The sequence below is a fragment of the Lissotriton helveticus genome, chromosome 2_1, assembly GCF_964261635.1.
Source record: "Lissotriton helveticus chromosome 2_1, aLisHel1.1, whole genome shotgun sequence".
Lineage (NCBI taxonomy): Eukaryota > Metazoa > Chordata > Amphibia > Caudata > Salamandridae > Lissotriton > Lissotriton helveticus.
This window is the reverse complement of record NC_136059.1, coordinates 1,394,211,620-1,394,232,603: the sequence shown is the minus strand read 5'-3', so window position 1 is coordinate 1,394,232,603 and position 20,984 is coordinate 1,394,211,620. Positions and strand designations below refer to the sequence as shown.

General features: G+C 46.9%; 1 protein-coding gene across 1 annotated transcript in view; it reads right to left on the bottom strand.

The window, feature by feature from the left end:
• PIGG (phosphatidylinositol glycan anchor biosynthesis class G (EMM blood group)) overlaps positions 1 to 20,984 on the bottom strand; it is an 809,046-nt gene that overhangs the window by 494,788 nt on the left and 293,274 nt on the right. The gene's annotated exons all lie outside the window — the stretch shown is intronic.

Genomic DNA, 20,984 nt, shown 5'->3' with positions numbered 1-20,984 from the left:
GCACAAATACCGGCATCCCTCTCTGCGTCGCGGGAGCGCCCGGGCTAAGCCCGGGCAAAGAACGGGCCGTCTGTGGCCGTCCGGGGCCAGACGAGGCCGGGGCGGGCCCCCCCCCTTTCCGCTGATGTATGAACACTGGACACGGCCCTCACAGTAAGAACGTACTCACTGTTAATTAACTTTGCAATATATGTAACTAAGTTGTCCATAATACTCACTCTCTAACAATCATTGCTGTCAGGTAACCTCTTAGATCCAGCCTACAGCCTCACTAAGAAGAATAATAATGACTGCACGAACAGCTAAGGGCAAGAACTCTCTGGGGGGAGGGCTAAATAAAGGGACGCTCGACCACTTTTTAACTAAGGCGGCCTCAAAAATCGATCATGAGATAGCGATTGCCGAACACCGACTGTCACTGGAATTAGCTAATAGAAACTCTTCCCTGGGCTCCCTAATCACAGTTCCATCCCCGCCGCCACAACCCACTCAAGTAACCCCGACAGAGGATCCTAGCATTCCACTACTTCTGCAAGATTGTATTACATCTTAAATTTCAAGCAGGGGGGCACGAGTAAGCAGTGACAGTCTTGACATCTCCTTAGAACTACTATCAGAGGAACTCCCAAACCCCCCAGAAAAAATTACAACACCGAGAAACAATAATTCAAAGATAAGACAAACAGGGCAGGCTGTCACGTCAAAGAGAAAAAGGGGAGGAGCATGCAATCAGGGTAGACCTTCAAAAACAGCTAAACTCCATCACAGCCCTTTAAAATCTAAAGGTACACTGCTAAAAGAACCCTTGTCCTTTGATTCAAATGATCTGATGAAAAACCTTGAGCATTTAGTAAAATCATTACTCTTACCCCTTATAGAAAGAGTTAAGAGGATACCTGACCAACTAAGCACCATGGCTGAAACTACAACTAATAATGGCAATCTCCTACAGCAACTGTTTACATCCAAACAAGCCATTTCCCTTGGTGGCCAGATACCGGGGGATGCTCACAAAACAACCGAAACATTAGAATCCTTACCTACTGCAAAAGAGCCCAATCTGGTTCCTTTAGTAACGGACAGTACCCATACAACAAACACAGAACCAAATGAAACCACTCCAACAAAAATCCTAGAAGATTTAAATATTCCTCCCAATAGAGAATACTCGACGGCTAAAACCTTAAATAAAATGGGAGCACACATAGATTTCCCCCCAGCTTCCGCCCCCTTTGTCATAATCCTTACTGGCGTCCCAGAACTGCCAGCAGGGAAAAGGGAACCTTATCTGGAATTAAAAAACAAGGCCATAAATTGGCTAATAAACAATAGACCCTTGCCACCTAACATAAATGGCGAGATCATGTTCGTGAGAAGACTGGTATGGGTTGGCCATAGACCCAAGGACATCGCGGGTGATGTCCTGATTGTAAACTTCAGGGACCGGAGGGCAGTAGCTCACATCACGGATTGGTATGTCGAGAGAGGCGGCGATGGCATATCCACCCGTGATCTTAGCTATTTTTATCCTCAACCCTTCGTAACCGGGAGGTTCCCCAGACAATCCAGCAAGACGGGGAATAATCTCACCCTCTTTTCACCAGTTTTAACACCTTTGTTTTATAGAAGGCAGGAGGCATATTACCAGCGACCCACTCATAGAAACAGGCCTTTTCCACAACATTATATGAGAACACAGAGGTCCGCTTACATCCCGCCCTGGTCTATTCCCTTACACAATCACTACGAGGCATTAACTTCCCTTGACGAACAGGGTTGAAATAGGGGGGAAAACAGGGCGCACACAATAACCTTGAAGGTCCCAGCTCTACCACCGGTTGACTTAAATGAATACCGGAGAGCACTTCCTCGTAAGGAATCCCCCGATAACAGGAGAGGAGAAGACCAAGAAGTAGGGTTTACATTTGGGCTGGGTATCTCCAAACCCCAAATATCTTCACATGAGCAAAGATTTGATCTGACTCCTGAGGCAGAGCAACCTTCTCCCCCGCAGATGACAAACACAAGCGAAAAAACTGACGCGGCTACCACCCCCCAGATGGGAAAAACTGCTCTACATTTCATATCCTAGAATGTCGCAGGGTTAGCTAGCAAAATCTCCTTTCAACCTTGGCTAGACGTTGTCCAAAATTATGATGTAATCTGCCTTCAAGAAACATGGGCAGCGGATGAATTACACATAATTGGCTATCAGATTTTCCATACGCCTGCTATTATAACTATCCAAGGAAGAAATAAAGGGGGCCTTTCTATATATGCTTCCACTGCAGCAGGAATAAATATTTTAAAGTTTATATCTACAGAGCACTTTCAGAATCTGACTATGAGCGGCGGTCATGTTAAAAACACGACCATAGTTAATTTTTATAATAATATCCCTAAAAACAATGTGGATAAAGTAATGGACAACCTTAAAAGTAGTCTATCAATCATTCAGGACCACTTACGCGGCGAGATGGTTCTTATCTGGATGGGAGATTTTAATTGTACTATCTGTCCATATGGTTCGTCAGACATGTGCGGTCTAGCCGAACACAAAGAGGACTCTCCCACCCACTTTATTCATTCCAAACTCGGAAATGTTCTCAACGGTATGTTATTCTACTTTAATTTGTCCTACATCAATGAAATATGTTCCCCAGCCATTCCTTTTTGCCCTACTTTCAATGGCAGGGGATGTAATTCAACGATTGATTTTACCCTTTTAACAGTGTCCCACGCAACCTTGATTTCCTCATGGGAAACCCTTCCGCTAATTTTTAGTGATCACTATCCCATTCGCTTCACTCTAAAATTTAGAGGACAAACTAACACTCCAAAAGAGAAATCTGTATACCTCCCGCCAGTTAAACTAGCTGCTTCCAATGGATACACGTTAAAATGGGACAAGGTGAACCCAGTTGATTTCCTTCTAAAACTGGAATCGGCTTGTCACGCAGACCTACTTGTCTGCTTATCTCGCACAGAGGAACCAGCTAAAGTCGTGAGCTCCTTTATCAAAGTTCAGGGCGAGATGAAGTATTTATTAACTAAGGAACACAGACTAAATGCTAACAAACTACATGGTTGGTTTGACAAAAGCTGTACTAAAGCACATTCTTCTTTGAAAAGGGCTTTGCACGCATCATCTAGATCCCCCCTTATGATTCGGCTAGCTAGGAAACAATATAAAGCGGCCATTAAAAATAGGAAGAATCAACTGAAAAAGGAGGCTTGGTCAGCTTTATGCGATGCTTCCAAAAGCAGGGATAATACCGCTTTTTGGAAAACTGTCAATACCCCTTATTTAACAAACAGAGATGTTGATACCATAGATCAGGCCATTGATGGGGAAACATGGGTTAACCACTTTACACACGTTTATGACACTGTAACCCCCCCAGAAAATGCAAATTCCGGAACGGGACTGCCGAATACCCAGTTTGACAATTCCCCACCTACCGTGTTCCCGCTGGATATAATTTTTAACTGTCGGGAGGTCTTAAAAGCTATCAGCGACAGCCCCTCTGGTAAAGCCCCGGGCCCAGATGGAGTCCCAATAGACATATATAAAAACGAAATCGATCTGTGGGCTCCACTATTAACAAACGTTTTAAATAAAGTAAATCAACAGGGGCTCATACCCTCTTGGACGGAAGCTATAGTGGTCCCTATTTTTAAAAAGGGCAACCGAAATGATCCTACCTGCTAAAGCCCGATCTCATTGCTTGATGCACTAATGAAAGTAGCAGGCCGAATAGTGTTATACAGGATTCAATTATGGGCTGAGGAAAATGATATCATATCAAATTTGCAATATGGTTTTAGAACGGGGAAGGGCACAAAAGAGCAGGGTTTAAATCTTGCAATGACAATATCGAAGTATACTCAGGCCAAGAAGGGGCATCTTTTTATTGCCTTTGTTGACCTGAGTTCTGCCTTCGATTGCGTCAACCACAATTTTTTATGGGAAATATTAACAGACATGGGCCTGGACAATCAAATTCTTCAGTTTATTAAAGAACTCTACAGGGGAGCGGGGTGCTAGGGTCCGTTACACCAGATTGGGTGAGTGTTCAGGAAAATTCCTAATCAAGAGGGGTGTGAGACAGGAGTGCATTCTTGCCCCCCTTCTCTTTACACTTTACCTAAACTCGATCAGCCAACATCTTAGGGAGTCCCAACACGATCATCCAACTATAATGGGAAAAACAACCCCACTATTTTTATATGCGGATGACGCTGCATCATGTCCCGTACCAGGATTGGTCTGCAGAGAGCCGTGCTCAAATTTGCTAACTACATGGCAGAAAGGGGTTTAAAAATCAACATTCCCAAAACATATATAATGTCATGTGGGACAGGGACAAAGAGGACTCCCTGTTCTATTTTTCTTGACAGTAGGCGGATTGAGTCCACAGATAGATTCACCTATCTGGGTATACACTTTGATAGAAAAGGCAGTTGGCAGCCTGCTGTGTCAGCTAGACAGCTAGCTTTTTCTACAACCATAGGCGCCCTGAACAATTTTGAGGCTAAAATCAGGGGTAGACCAGTGAGAGAGCTGATCCATATTTACAATGCGAAATGTGTTTCTAAAGCTGTATATGGCTCAGGACTCTGGGGAATGGAAAAGGCCCAAAAAATTCAGTATAGTGAAAACCAGTTCATCCGCCATTTATTGGCTGTACCTAAATCAACATCTACCTATCTTGTACATATTGAACTGGGGCTTCACTATATACTGGATATTATTAAAACAGCGCCCATTCTATTATGGCATAAAATCTGGGTCACCCCTGAGACCTCATTAAATCGTGATCTGATTAATGAGTGCCTCAAACTTGAGGGAGTAGGTAATATCAAATGGCTAACTTATGTGAAGAACATGATGACAGAGCTCGGACATTCGGAATTCTATACTAGCCCACTGACCATGGAACTAGTATCTAGGAAATCTTTGAAAAAGATGGTCATGTACCACTTAAACACCAGGAGGTGGGGTATGGAAAAAATCAAGCACACTGTTATAAGATACCAACAAATTACTCCTTTGGAAGGGCTCCAAAGGTATCTTACGTCTAACCCCAGTTGTTATGCCCGAATGCTACTCTCCAGTTTTAGGTTTGGCACCTTTTACCGTTTGATTACCTTCCCTCATGTTAATAATTGGGCTATGGAAAATGTAATCTGTCCCTGTGATGATATACCCGTCCAGTCTAACATCCATTGTGCCTTTTTTTGTAAATTCTATGAAATCCCACGGAGGACCTTTCTGAAACCAATTTAAAAAAAATGGGATATCCATACTTGTAAACTTGCTTTTATCAGACTTCAGCAATTGGAAAATGATTTTGTAATTTATGCAGTTTCTGGTTTTTTAAAACTTGTTGTGAAATTTCGGATTACAATGAATTAACCTGTTTTGATGAATCCTACTACTAACTGTGATAACTGATAAATAATTGTTTTTATCTATTTATTATCGGATTTTTAAAAATTGTGTATAATTATAAAATGTTTAGGGCACTTATTATTGTAATGTTCGCTTTCATGATTTTCTTTTAAAAATCGAAAAAGCTTTTTGAATCTGAATCTATATAACGTTTAATTATTTTCTGCTACTTTTTCTCTGTTAACTGCACGAAAATAAATAAAAACACATTTAAAAAAGTAATATTTTGATTGAAAAAGATGCAGTCTAATTTTATTTCAGGCAACAGTTCATTATTATATGTAAGTAATAGATCTACTACAGCGGAAAGTGCAGTCGAGCTGAACACTTGACCGAGTTCCCTTTTTATGAAGCTGTATTGAAACCTTCAAACGCGGTACAGATTTGTACTGTACAGAGCAATAGCTGGTAATAGGGACACTGCTTTTTCCTGAAATGTATCTAAAAGAAATGTAAGAGAGCAAGTTCTCAAACATCAACGTTATGACACAACCACAATTATTCGGAGAAAACGGCAATATCAACTCTAATGGGAGTTAGATGTTCAAGTAGTTTTTGGCTAGAATAACTACCTGAAGCGGTAGCACTTTGAGCTCCTTATCAAAAGTACCTAGCGGCGAACCACTCATGAGCTCATTGCTGGGCACCCTGCATTTTTAGCCTGTCTAGGTTCCAGATATATTTCTGCTAAAACTCTTCCACCATTACTGTAACATCCACATGAATAGACTAGGTAGTTTTTAGGTCTCGCGTGGGTGTGGCAGCGAAGCTGCTGCGCCTCTGGGAGAGATATTGTTAAAAACATTTTTCTAAAGGGGACTCCAAGTCCCGCCACTCTTTACCATTGGGTAGTGTCAGCGTTTATGGTAAACGCTGGCTTCAAAATGGAAAGGAAAGTTTTCAGGTGCCGCATTGTCTGTTTTTCGGACAGCCCCTCCGGACACCATTACCTGGTTTGCGGCGCTGTCGTGAAGACTTTTCTTATCTGCTTGTTTATTTTAACAAGCAGATAAGAAAATTCTTCAGTACAGCCCTAAAGCACGCACGGAGCAGAGAGGCACACGGGGTCACGCGGAGGACAGGGGGATCCTTAAATGTAATCATGCTTATAAGGTTGTAGTGGTTTTCTAGATGGTTTTAAAAAATATGTACATTACATTACACTTCGTTGAAAGGGATTATTTCATATTAAATACGATTTAGGTGTTAGGAGAGAACGTTAACAATTCTGCGCTGAAAAAAACACATTTCTCCGACGGGAAGTGTTTCTCTCTGCAACTAACTCATGACTTGCACGAGAGTGGAGGGAGGTAGGAGGAGGGGGTGTGCCCACGCTTGCCGGAGGCCTCGGTGAATGTCTGGAGAGGGACAGTCATTAAAAGTTGGCCAGGCCTGTGTTTGGATTTTTCCTTACTAATGCGTGAACTGCCACGCTCCCTGCCCTGCCTCCTAGGGGCGTTCGGCACATCAATTAATGTGGTACTAATTGCATTGTGGATTCGGAGGGAAGGGGGTGGGGCAGTACTGCACAGCCTGGGCAGCCCGTCTGTCAAGACAGAAGAAACAGCAGGTTGCACCAGACTGTCCAAATGCCCCAGATGAAATCAGAAGTCATATTGTCCTTTAGCTCGCACATGAGCAGTGATTAATTTGTAAAAATTGGTGGTGACGAGTTGTTAACTTGTTTCGTAACTGTTCTTAAAGTTAACTTTTCTGTGATTTGCTTGTCAAGAGTTTAATTCTGCTAGGAAGCCTTTACAGTTAATCTACACAAGAGCAGCACTAGACTGGTAAGCCATTTGAGTACTTGAAAGCAGGATGGCGTCTGTTCATGTATTTGCCAGGTATTTAGTAATGCTCACCGTTTTGGCTTGCTTGTTCGGCCTAGGCATGGTTGGTTTAATTAGACAGCAGGGAAGCCAAACAATTATGCCTAAGCTTCTGCACATTTGAAAGTCACTTCAACAAGGAGCTCCGTCATGCAGGTGCTAAGTAATATCTAGGGCCGCGTGCTTCTTCTACCCACTGTGGCAGTAACCCATCTGGTCTTTAACCCCTTCTATGCTGGTGACGGAACCACTCCGTCACCAGCCACGGGTGGGCTGTGCTAATGACGGAGTGGTTCCGTCACGGCCCGTCCGCCGCGCCTGCGCGTCGTTGATTTTGCGCCTGTGCGGCACGTTCTATTATGCGGGCGGGGCCGTGACGGAACCACTCCGTCATTAGCACAGCCCACCCGTGGCTGGTGACGGAGTGGTTCGGGCCCCCCTCCCCCCAAGCGCCGCGGCGGAATTACCGATGCGGCCAAGGGGTTAAAATTAACACTATTGTTGTAAAGTGCATAGCAATGCTTCTTTTCCAGATCCCCTTTCTTTTTTCCTACCCAGTTATCCCTTTCTTCTTCTTCCTCCCCCCTATCCCACCCCAATTCCCATAGGCAGATGATTGAAACATTCCACTCTGAAGGCTGACTTTGAATGTTGTGAAGAGGTAGATCAGCCGTTATTTAGAGCAGTTGGTCACTTACTGTGAGAGCGGAGATGGAGGCACATATTACGAATACACTTGGTCTCGCAGTTGTGCATTTTGGTGCTTGAAGCCCCAGCCCAAGCCACATTTGCACCGAAGCTCAGGTCGCCACACTCCACGAGTGTCCCGTGGGGCACGCTCCTGCATTTCAGCTCGACCGGTTCCTTGCTCGTTGGCTAGTGAGCCCCCTGAAGACATCCTTTTGAATTTAACTTACTTTCCTGGTTGCTCCAGGCTTGCTCCAACCTCTCCCCAAAAGAGAAGTTCCTGAGACCTTGCTGGTCTGCACCGAAGCCAATCTCGACCTTTTGCGTGGATTGCGTTTGCCAAAGCTTGTTGGGTCCAATCCAGATTCCGACACCGCAGTCAACTAGGTCCTTCGTGGGACAGCTCGAACCCAGCTCCTGGTCGTCGTCGATGCCTTCTGGACCTCGTGGCTGGAGAGACAAGCTTCACCTTTTCACCTGAAATCACCCGACATCGCCTGGTGCCTTCCTGGTTCCTTCCTGGTCACTGGCTAGGGGCCCAGACTCGGTCTTCTCTGATTTCAGGTTCTTCAGATCTTTGATCCACCCTTAGATCCACCGGACACTTTTCCTCTGGTCGCCTGCAGCACTTCCTCGCAGCTCTCCATTGGAATCGACGACGAAACCCGACACAAAAAGACACCTATGCACCCGGCTTCCGTGGGTGAGGTAACTAGAGTACTCCGGTGCTCCCGTGGGTATTGACTCTTCAAGTGTGTCTAAAAGGGCTCCATCGTAGTTCACTCCTTTGTGCCCTTAATCTTTAAAATTGTAACTTGTTAGTTTCCCATAGAAAGTCAATGGTAAGCCGCGGCCCTATTTAGTCACTGCAGGCGTCGCCCGTAGGCCTCCTGCATCCTATCCCCTATCCTTTAGTGGTTCTAGACAGCCCCAGCGATTCCCCAGGCCCTAGGCCTGCTTTCGAACTCTCACGTGGTTCTTATACCACTATTTTAGTATATGGTTTGTGAGGCCCCTAGGGCAAAACGTATACTGTGCAACTTATCATATGCTAATTAAGTTCCTTGTATTGTACTTTTACCTCTGACCTCATAAAGAGTTTTGTTGGGTTTAGAATAAATACATATATATTTGATACATACCGTGTGTGGTGTCCTTTTATTTGGTACTCAAGGGATTATAATTGGCAAAACAACTTGCTTAATGCGCTCTCTGAAGTCTTAGCCTGATGACTGCTGGTCCATGCTACCACTAGGATAGCTTTCTATAAGGTTGACTTTACAACCACCATCAATAGGGGTCGATTAGACTGGTGCAAGGTGCCCACTAGAACTAGTGGACATCATATGCCAGGCTAACTTCTCACAAGCGCCACAACTTTAACTCTACCCTGGTGCCTACGGGGATGTCACTTTACAGAGCTGTATACATCACAACGTTGACAGTGATGTTAATTTCTTTTTCTGCGTCCTTGAACATGGGCCCAAAATTACTCCATTTTGAAAGTAGCTTCAAAACAGTTGTTTTCCAGTGCTTTTAGGAGAGTGTCCTCGATGAAGAGGTCAGGTTTTTATAAATCTCTCTACTGTCACTTTCCAGGTTCCTCTGCGGGCACCCAAGATGTCTGCCCCTGGAGTTTGGATCTGTGCATGCTTCCAGGTCAGCTTCTTGTTATGCCTTGTTGCCTAAAATGACTGAGAACCAGAACAGATACTTTTCATGTCCGGACACCGCGAAAAGCAACTGAATAACTGCCTATTTTTTTCTGAATCCCAAAGGCTCAGCTTCATTCTAAAGGAAGACTTGCTGCACCAAGGTGACCGCTCAGCCCTCCACAGGGCTTGGTCGCCCCACTCACTGCTGCCGCTCCTGCCTGCCTTTGCCGCCTCCTGCCTGCAGATTCCTTCGCTCGCTGCCCGCTGCTCCTGGGAATTTTCCGCTGCTCCTGGGAATTTCCCGCTGCTCCTGGGAATTTCCCGCTGCCCGCTGCTTCTTGGAATTTCCCGCCGCTGCCTCCCTGCGGCCCCGCCCCCCTGTGATTCCATTCGCCGCCCCGCTCCCGCCACCCAGCTGCTCCTCCCTTCCGGCTCCTTACTTATGACGCCCCCAGAGCGACCGCGCAGCGGACGCGCGCAGCGGGAGCGCCGATTGAGCGCCGAAGGTGCGCCAAAGGTAAGCCCGTCTGCGCCCGTCTGCGCCCGTCCGCGCCTGGCCCGCGCCCAGCGCCAGGACCCCTGGCCCTCCCCGCCGAGGCAAGACGACCCGACTGACCTACGACGCCGCAACTCTCAACGCACTCAATGCCGGCCGGACCCACGCCTGCTGCCGAGCCACCCCGAGACGCACCCACGGACCCTTCACCTGCAAGTTCACCTGCCTCCGAACCTGCCCCGCACCCACCAAGACAAACACCAGCAGCAACCACCTCAAGTGCATCCTGATCAACACCCGCTCCGTCCACAGACACGCCGTGGAACTCTGGAACCTCCTCGACGCTACATCACCGGACGTCGCCTTCCTCACGGAAACCTGGATGAACGCCTCCTCTGCACCAGAAATCGCCATCGCCATCCCGGACGGGTACAAGATCATCAGGAGGGACCGCATCAACCAGACCGGAGGTGGCATCGCCATCGTCCACAGGAACACCATCCGCATCACGACCGACGCCAACGACTCCTTCGCCGCAGCCGAACATCTCCACTTCCAGATTCACACCGACCCTAAGACGACCCTCAGAGGCACCCTCGTCTACAGACCCCCGGGACCACGCACACAATTCAGCGAAGACATCACAGACTTCATCAGCCCGCACGCCCTCCCCTCCACCGACTACATCCTCCTCGGGGACCTCAACTTCCACCTGGAGAACAACAAGGACCGCAACACCACCGCCCTGCTGGAAAACCTCGCCAACCTCGGACTCAAGCAACTGGTCAACACCCCCACCCACTACGCCGGCCACACGCTTGATCCCGTCTTCTCTTCCAGCAAGTACATCACCTTCAGCCACTCCACCGGACTCCACTGGACCGACCACAGCTGCGTCCACTTCAGCTTCAAAAGATCCACGACCCACCACCACCCGCAACAGGTACCTCACAGGAATTGGAGCAAGATCACCCGCAGACCAGCTCACCACCTCCCTCAGCCAGAGCCCACCCGCCAACACAACGGACACCAACGAAGCAGCCCGCAACTTCACACAGTGGCTGACCGCCTGCGCCGACGACCTCGCGCCACTAAAGAACCCTCCCAGCAGACCCAGAAGCAAGAAGGCATCCTGGTTCACCGACGACCTCAAGGACTCCAAGAAGACCTGCCGCACCCTCGAGAAAGCCTGGCTCCTCGACCGGACCACCGACAACATGACCGCCCTCAAACACGCTACCCGCAAGCACCACCAGCTCATCCGCACCACCAAGAAGAAATCCCTGAAGGAACGACTGGACAACAACGCCCACGACAGCAAAGAGCTCTTCACTATCGTCAAGGAGTTCTCCAACGCCAGCACCGGCACCAACGACATCACTCCGTCACAAGACCTCTGCGACTCCCTCGCCTCGTTCTTCCACCGCAAGATCGCCGACCTCCACAACAGCTTCGGCGCCCCACCCACGCACCTAACCGTCGAACCAACGCCCCCCCACCGCCACCCTTCGAACCTGGACCACGGTGACCACCGAAGACACAGCCCGCACGATGAACACCATCCACTCAGGATCACCGACCGACCCCTGCCCACACCACGTCTTCAACAAGGCCGACTCCACCATCGCACCCAAACTCCGGAACATCATCAACGCCTCCTTCAACACCGCCACCTTCCCGGAGAGCTGGAAGCACGCCGAGATCAGCGCCCTCCTGAAGAAACCTACAGCGGACCCCACCGATCTCAAAAACTTCCGCCCCATCTCGCTCCTCCCTTTTCCTGCTAAAGTCATCGAGAAGATCGTCAACAGACAGCTGACCGCCTTCCTCAAGACGAACGGATCCCTCGACCCCTCGCAGTCCGGCTTCAGAGCCAACCACAGCACCGAGACCGCCCTCATCTCAGCCACCGACGACATCCGTACCCTGCTCGACAAGGGGGAACAGTGGCCCTCATCCTCCTGGACCTCTCCGCTGCGTTCGACACGGTCTGCCACCGCACCCTAGTCCAGCGCCTCAGCAACATCGGTATCCAAGAGAAGGCACTGGAGTGGATCATCTCGTTCCTCGCCGGAAGAACACAAAGAGTCCGCCTCCCCCCGTTTCGCTCCAAGGCCACCGAAGTCATCTGCGGCATCCCGCAAGGATCTTCACTCAGCCCCACCCTCTTCAACATCTACATGAAACCTCTCGCAGCCATCGCACGCCAGCACAACCTCAACATCATCTCTTACGCCGACGACACCCAGCTGATCCTCTCCCTCACCAGAGACCCCGACACCGCCAGAACCTGCCTACACGAAGGGATGAAAGACGTCACCGAGTGGATGAAGGACAGCCGCCTGAAACTGAACTCGGACAAGACGGAAGTCCTCATCCTGGGATCTTCGCCCTCCGCCTGGGACGACTCCTGGTGGCCCCCAGCCCTGGGCACCACACCCAAGCCAACCGACCACGCACGCAACCTGGGCTTCATCCTGGACCCCTCCCTCTAGATGACCAGACAAGTCAACGCCGTCTCCTCATCGTGCTTCAACACCCTGCGTATGCTTCGCAAGATCTTCCGCTGGATCCCGACCGAGACCAGGAAGACTGTCACCCAGGCACTCGTCACCAGCCGACTGGACTACGGAAATGCCCTCTACGCCGGAACCACAGCCAAGCTACAGAAAAGACTCCAGCGCATCCAGAACGCCTCCGCCCGACTCATTCTGGATGTCCCCCGACGCAGCCACATCTCCAGCCACCTGAGGAACCTGCACTGGCTCCCCGTCGACAAGAGGATCACGTTCCGGCTCCTCACCCACGCACACAAGTCTCTCCACGACCTGGGCCCCAAGTACCTCAACGACCGCCTGACCTTCTACACGCCCACCCGCCAGCTACGGTCCACCAGCCTCGCCCTCGCAGCCGTACCACGCATCCGAAGAGCCACCGCCGGAGGAAGATCCTTCTCTTACCTGGCTGCCAAGACTTGGAACTCCCTCCCGATCCACCTTCGGCTGACCCAGGACCATCTCGCCTTCAGGAAACAACTCAAGACCTGGCTGTTCGAGCAGTAGCATACCCCTCCCCCCAAGCGCCTTGAGACCCTCCCGGGTGAGTAGTGCGCTATACAAATGGCATGATTGATTGATTGATTGATTCAAGTTTAAGAGGAATTGAACGGAGAGCTGTTCTTGCTCTCTGTCGCTCTCAGTTGTGGGGTATGTCTTCTGGTTGGCAGGCCCATTTCCTCTGACTCCGACCTTGATGTAGCCCTTGGAACTGTGCTGCTTTGGTGGATGTGAGTCCAGTGCTGATGCTTAGTTTAATTCCAGCTCTGCCGATGCTGGATCTACTCCTCAATTTTTTTATTTTTTTTTATTTTACAGAGTTTTATATTGCTTGAACTTGACCCGAAGGTATCAGGTATCAGGGCGCTTTACATGAGCACCAGTTGCGTTACATGAGGACACATTCATTTTTAGGTCTCGCCTAGCGACGCAGCGCATGTGCTGCTCGCTTGCAAGACTATTGTCGTTGGTTTTGCTTTGGAAGCGGGGTGGAAGCTCCACCCATGCTTTTTATTGACGCGCATCAAAAACGCTTGCTTTTGATAGGAAGGGAGGCATGTTTGTTCCCTCCCTGTCTCCTGTTTGCCGTGCCTGCCCGGACAGCAGATATGCACGCGCGCTGCGTCGCTCCGTGTGAAGTATACAGCTCCTTCAAACAAGTAGCATACAACGTGAGGGCCATGTGTAAGTAAAACATATGATAAATACTCTGCACGCCCGCCGTGCTCTTCTGCCCTGGCCCTCAGCCTCTGGGAGCCATGAAGCGGGAATTCCACTACATCGACTCGGACAACCACTGGAACCCGGTTTATGGGTTAAATGTGTGCACTGGACTTGCTGAACCTCATCTTCTTCTTCTCCCTGTGTGTTACTTATTCCTCATACCCACTTAGTGTGGGAATCTCTTCCTCCTGCCAGACGAGAGCTGGTGTGCTCCCGCAGCGTGAACTGACGGGTGTAGGATCCCGTAGTGCAAGTGTCCCACTCCAGCGCTCCTCAGTCGTAGAACCGCATCATAGTCTGCGCATGCAAGGTCCCTATGTAGTGCGATAGTTGTAAAAAGTAATAAAGTGCTTGTGGTGCTCGTGCCTCGACGATTGGGATCGCAACTAGATCCATCGTCGGGACAGTGGAGTGCACAGATAGCTTTCAGAACAACTATTACCACAGTTCCTCCCATAGGCATCTCCCACAGCAACTCGAACTTGCTTATTAGGCCCTCGACCTTCATTCTGCTCTCGTTTTCCTATTAATTTCCATAAAATGTCAAACTTTTCCTTTTGACCGTTAAATAAATCATTTTGTATTCTGTGCTGCAAAGAAAAAAAGATGATGGACCTCCATTTTAACAAGAATATTAAAGCTTTAAAAAGTTTACCTCTTGGCAACTGTACAAGTTCACCCTGCTTCTTAAACCAGTAGCTGCCCATTGTACTCGCTGCCTCCCGTGTTGCTCTCTCCGTCTCCCATGTCCTCTAACTGTCTCCCTTGCGTACTCACTATCCGATTTATACTCTTCCTGCCTCTTACTCCCCCTCCGGCTCGGTAGTTATTGCGCAAGTACCTTTTTACTGGTCTAACAACTGCTGTCAAAAGATCCCCCTGGTACAGCTTGCTGGACACGGTTCCCTGTTTTATGGTTAAGCCAACTGCAGTGCCCCTTCACCTCCTTGCCCTCTGATTGTAACTCTTTGTTCTGTTATAATAATTCCATAGCCCCGATTGGTCTTTTGAACCATGCATTCCCACTCGTACTACCACATTCACATAGTTTCGCGCTCAACAGTGAGTCTTTTCCCACCGCTACGCATCTGCCACAAGCCCGTAATCTTCACATTTCTGCATATATGCCAACGCTCTCGACTAAAAAGTTTTACTCATCTGTTTATCCAAAACTTTCACTACGGCTTGTTAAAGTATGTTTTTGCTGATGCAGAGGTTTCAGTGGTCTTAATAACAAGAATGGTGTCACTTTATTTCTGACCAGGCTATGACTTTCCCGGATGGCTATGCATTTGAAGATTTCAGTTCAGCTCTCCACAGTCTGAAGGACAGTGGGGTGCTGGAGGGGGTTAAAAGAAAACTGCTGGTGGTGAGTACCGACTCACCTTGGGAAATATGGTGTCGGCTTATAAAGCTCCACCAGATGTGGGCGCGTTGTGTTTTGAAGGATATACAGCCAGGTTTTACATTGGCCCCTCTATGGCTGAGAGCACAATACCAGTGGATGTAAACTGAAAAGAAACAATGGAAGTGCTGGGAAGGGACAGTGTTATTGAAAGAAAAGCTGTGACTAATGCCAGTGAGTTACAAGATGTTTTATGAGAGGGCAGAGAATACTAATCTCGGGTTCTTTCAGAAGGGTGCACGTGTATTCATATTGTAGAGAAGGTGATTAGGAATGGGGCGGTACCCAAACATTGAAGGGTATGGAATCAGGTAATCACACTACATCCGTTTCACTATCATAGGCATGCAATGCGTTACCTATGAAAAGCCAATGTGACCGACTCTTGGTGTGGGGTGCAGGGTGGACAAAGATAGTTCCTATTCTCACCTGAGAGGCATTGAAAGAAGACCTGCGTTGAATGAAAGAGTCTTTTCTGTGGTGTTATGCGTTCATGTGCGACTCTTTCCAAGGAAACGTATTGAGTGGCATATTTTTCGGTAAGTGGATGTGTGTGGCCAAGGGGGGCATGGTGGTTGATGTGACAGTTACAACCTGCTTGCTTCTTTCAGTTCTTCCCTTCATGATTTTACCATAATCTCTGCTGCCTTCCAGGTGGGGATGTGGGTACAAATGACTGCATTTTCCTTCTTGCCAGAACCAGAGGTGCATGTAGCATCTGTGGAATGATGGCATGACGTATGCGCATCTATACACATAAGTATCACTTATGTGGGCTCCCAGGCCGGAAATTAAAACAGACTTCCCACAATTACTAATTTAAACATATAAGAATAGATTCTTCCTTTCACCATGGATGGGGTATGTCAGGTTATAAGGATTAGTGAATGTGGGGGCACACTAGCTATCAGTGGCCAAAGAGTCTTCCAGCTCCAATGAAGACCCAAATCGACAGCGTGAGTCAAGACAGGGTCATCCTGAACTGAAGTGCATCATCACATGTGTATTCAAGTCTGATGTACACCTGCTAGTGAGTGAACTTCTCTACGGATTTTACTCTACTTTTTAAGTCCTCACTGGCCACACTGGGACGGCAAATATGCTCTTATTCTCTAAAGCATAGTATTACAATGGCCCCATGATGGAACCTTTGAGGAAATCAAGCAGTCTCTGAAATATTGATAAAACACAACAGCATGATTAACCACTGTTGTCAGGATGTGTGAGCACATTCACCCATCCTTATGGCAACCAATGAACCCATGCTCTACTTTCAAATTTCTATGCCTTGCACATAAGATGCGCTACTCACCCCATCGCCCTTCCTTTTTACATTGAAGTTCGCCATTTTAAAGAAAACAAGTATTAATCCCGAGCAAACCCATCCTCAGATTCCCTACACCTAAATCTTCCTAAAAATTGCTTTCCTTTATTTATTTAGGAGCCTTATATATATAGAGAGAGCTGCAAATTGTCTATCACCAATGTAAGAGCAGCAGCAAGTATGAGATACAGCCTGCTTCTTGGAGAGGGAAGTTAGTTTGTAATCAGTCGCAGCGGGTTACCATGTATGTTTTTCTTCACCACAACCCTTGTTCCATGTCGATCTCAATCATCTTCAAGATGGAATGGTTCTGTTTCATGGATTTTCTGTAGTTGGGTTCCACTCACATTTCTTGCTTCAGGAAGTTAAAGAGTCTTTGCACACCCAGAGATTTGCCCCATTGATTAACCCTCTTTTAAGATTGTTAGCTTATCCAGTGGGCAGATCATGACAAAGGTCTCTGATGGGGGTGTAGTGGGGTTATTGTTTCCAAAGTTAATCCAGACCTTTGTCACAGTATACTTTGTGGAGAGGCATAAGACCTCTGTCTTGGTGCTGTTCATACATCGGAAGCTCGCTCATCACATCGAACATACAGTCCAAACACAAAGTTATGATGGTTGGATTTTCACATCCTTTTCTAAGTAGATGTGGATTTGGGTAGCATTAATGTACATCTGAAGGTTTACCCGATGCTGCTCAAGGTGGTTTGCCTTGGGGATTATGTAAATGTCGAAAAGAAGACATGAGAAGGATGATCCTTGAAGAATATCACTCATAAAAGGCTGTGTGGATGATTCGATTGATCAAAGTCTTACTCTTCGGCTATCGTAAACCAGAAATGGTTGGACCCATTTCAGAGCATGTCTAGAGATTCCTGCCCAGTGTTCAGGCCTTTCCAGAAGTACTGAGTGGTCAATAGCATTGTAAACTGCTGACAGGACAAGCAGACCTAAGACCACGTCTATGAAATCTCCACATAACTCAAACCTGACTTACAGAAAATATATTTCATTTCTGGAAACAGCAGTAGATCACGTACATATACCACGTACATTCACCAATAATTTCCCCCGTCCTATTGTGCAAACTCTTGTCCGAAATTATACTCTACAGTCCAATGTAAGATGTATCACCTAATCACTACTATGCTCTCTGCTGGATCTCTAGTGGTAGTGGAATACTATCAGCCACTATAGCTCATAATGAAATGACAGTGTGAGTAGCCGTGGCCCATCAATACTGGCAAAGGGGTCTTGCTCCCTTACCTTTTTCAGAGATTAGTGCCGGTCAGGCTGAGCAAAGGTCAGCCTGACAGACACTCTTCTTGTTCAGGTCAGGCAGCTAGGAGCTAGACATGCGCTAAATACGCCGGCTCCTGGCTGCCTGAGCTGAACTTTGCCAGGCTGAGGATTTAATAGCCCAATGGGCATAACGTAGCAAAAGTGCCTTGAAGCCCTCCGCCTCGTGACGAAGTGGAACGTCACTGATTGCCTCGGACTTGGGCGCTTCAGTTTTAAGCCCTGAAGTGCCTACGGTAGTGTCAATCAGTCACACCTCGTCGCAGAGTGTGGTGGGATCAACAATCTCACTGACCCCATCTCACTCTTTGAGGAGTGAGTGATTCCTGCCTTCTCTCATTGGCTGACCTTAGAGAAGGCAGTAGTCCTAATCCTCCTGATGCTTTCTTCTCTTGGAGCTGCAGGGCAGGTAGGTTTTATGTTTCTGAATGTTTGGTGTGTGCATGCGCATATGTATAAATTCATGACATTTTTGTGAGTGTTGTGAATGGGTGTATGTGTGCGCACATATGTGAATGCATGGGTATGAGTGAGTGTATATGTGTGCGTTTGTGTCCTGCCTGCCTTCCACCCTGCAAACATTTCCAGTCGCCACTGAATGTGGGGGGAACGTTGGTTAGCAAAACTCCTTTAGAACCATAGTGTGTACCAGGGATGAAGCTCCGTTGGTAGCAGAGCTCTTTTACATAGGGAGTGCCCGTTCACGTGGTTTTTGCCCTAAATCTCTCAGCAGTATCATTCACCAACCAATCAAAGCAGAGTCTGGATTAGTAAGAACAGAAACAAGGTTTTTTCTTGGTGCTATTTTTTAGGCCAGCAGTTATTTCCATAGAGACCTACCAGTGAGTGCTAGCCCTGCTGGCCACAACTGCAAATCATTCAAATGTTTTGGAGCAAAATAGGCTGGCTCACATCAGGGTCAGCAATTGAATGTCGATTGTAGGCCATGGTTGTAATACGAAATCTGGTCATTTCTGCAGGGTCATTTTTGTTTAGAGTGGTGTTTTTTGTAACAGTGACCTACAAATATACACTCAATTATACAGCAGAATTATAAGGGAAGCACTTAAACGTACGCAACAATGAAATACAATTAAATACTTCTGTTCATTGCTACCCATATCAGAAAGGGCAGACTTCAACTTTTAAAAGGACTTTCAGTGCTAAAAACCACAGTAAAAAACAAAGCTCTAAACTGAGGCCGAGATTTACTAACGGTTTGCGCTAAGTTTGCATTTAGACGCAAATCCTGTGCAAAGTGCTAGGGTGGGATTTACTCTCCAAAGCAAATCAGGATTTGAATTGAATAGTAGCCCAAAGTAACTCAAAGTTAGGCTGTGCTCTGCTTTGGGTTACTCTGTGCTAAGAGGACATTCTATGGGTGGCGCATTGGCGTTCCCATGCAAACTCCACGGGTTTTGCAGTAAATCCCTATCTACAAATATTGGTAGACAGGGATTTGCACCAACATCTTATGTCTCTTCTACAATGGTGATGTAACAAGGAGAAATATTTCCATTTATGCTAATTTTTCCAATGTTTCAGCTCATTCGAGCACAAAACACTATCCTGCAGATAATACACACATCTTTGTACTATGGTACAATGGTGTGTGTGTTGGCATATGGCTGCTAAAGTGCGCTCTGCACTGGGGATAGAAAAAATGCACCAAATCTTAGCACATATGACAGATTTGTTTCTCTTTCTTTGCTGCAAGGCAGCATAGCAACCTTGGAGCAGCGTTGCCTTGTGTCAAAGAATAGTAAATATGGGCCCACGTTTCCGCAGGTACATTTAAGGGTGTTTGGAACGAAGTTTTGTTGCTACTGTCTCTTCCGGCTCCATTACCCACCACATTCTAGTCAGGAAGAAGCAAAGCCCCGCGCACCCCTCCATAGACTCATCAGACCCATGTCTTGTATCCGGAAAGAATTTGCCACAGCTAAGTAAACTGAGCTCCATGTGGTACAGCTTTCCACGCAATCATTATGGTACACTTTAGCACAGTGTTGGGGGCAGCGGGAATGCGGCTGTTAGACTCACTGATCAGGAATGAAGGAGGCGAGCTGAGGGGCCTGAAATTCGCAACACTCAAGATTCAAGATTCAAAATACTTTATTCGGTTAAAAAGCAAAAATAACCATAAAAGTAGCATGAAAAGGTACAGTTTACAGGGGAGTCATGGTTCATTATTTAAAATACATGTGTACAACATAAAAATTAATTCATTTGAATCGATTTACGACATTTAAAAACAGATTTAAAAAATTCACCAAATGAGGCTACCATAAAAACAGTTTCCATTTTCTGGCACTCTAAAAACGCTAAGCGACATCTGCATATATTTAAATCTTTAAGAATAGGGATGATAAGTTTCTTTCGGAAAAAGGTATAAAATTTACAAAATAATAAAATATGTATATCAGACTGTGGGGACACATCATCACATGGACAAAAGGATAGTTCTTTCGACCAACAATTCATCACAGGAAAAGATAGAACCCTAAAAACAATGTTGAGTCTGAACCGGGTTAAAAGAAAACGTTCATGGTTGGACATATACAGTGATAAGTATGGCTGTAGTTTCTCTCCACATAAAATATCCTGATGAGCAGAAACAGTCTTTTTTCTTGCCTCCTCTAAATGTCTTTTGTCCCTGAGATAAGTAATACACACATTTTTCAGGTCTCTTCTTGGTATGTATGCCATTGAAAAGGGGTCCTCAAAGTATTGGGCACAATTTAATTCCTCGAGAAAGTTTCTGACATAACATATCCATTTAAAATCATTAATATTGTCCAGTGCTAAAATGTCCTTTAAAATGGCCCGGTTAACCACACATTCATCATTTGTCCAAACCCTGTGCCAAAGAAGGATTGGCTGGATCCTAATCGTATCAGTAACATAAAGTACTCCCAATTCAACATGGCATATCATAGTTGCAGTACTTTCAGGCACGGACAAAATGTAGCGTAAAAATTTGTTTTCCATGGTTTGAATTGAACTAATATTTGAGTAACCCCACAAACCTGATCCATAGGTGGCTACAGCTA